Genomic DNA, 682 nt, shown 5'->3' on the forward strand with positions numbered 1-682 from the left:
GAGGTCTCGCCAAATTGCCCAGGCGGGTCTCGAACCCGCGGACTCAGGCAATCCACTCACTTCAGCCTCCCAAAGGCGCGGGATTACAGGCTGAGCCACCGAGCCTGGCCAAACCCTAGTTTTTTCCTGTTCCTGCCTCTGCACCGCGCCTCTATCCACCTTGATACATGTTTCTTTGGTCTGGAATCTTTGTATCCAACTGAGAAGTTTACTAAGCACCTCCCCAGTGCCAGGCATTGTGCTAAATGATAAAGAGACATTGGTTAGCATAAAAGAAAGCCAGGATTGATCTTGGAACCTGGGGTAGATGAACATACTAAGGGGGGGCGCCCCCCCAAAACCGGAATTATCTTTTGAAAGGCAGCCCCTTGTAGCACAGGCTTCCCCCTCTAGATAAGTGTGTTCTAGGAGCCTACCCGCATCAATGTATCAGCTAGCCTTGTTGTGAGAGGTTGCTTTCAGCTTCAGTGCAGTTTCGTTTTGTTTTGCTTTTTGAAATTCTTTCAAGGCATTTTCCCATTTCATGATAGGTGATCTATGAGCATATCTGCCCACACTGTGGTGAATGTTCAGCAGTTTTTGACCCAAAATGGCATGGTTCCCATACCCCACCCTTTCTATTCAACTGATCTCGCCCCTAGTGACTTGTTTTGTTTTGTTTTCCTGGATGAAAAAGTCCTGA

Source organism: Carlito syrichta, unplaced genomic scaffold (assembly GCF_000164805.1).
Source record: "Carlito syrichta isolate Samal-C Ts95f unplaced genomic scaffold, Tarsius_syrichta-2.0.1 Scaffold273273, whole genome shotgun sequence".
Lineage (NCBI taxonomy): Eukaryota > Metazoa > Chordata > Mammalia > Primates > Tarsiidae > Carlito > Carlito syrichta.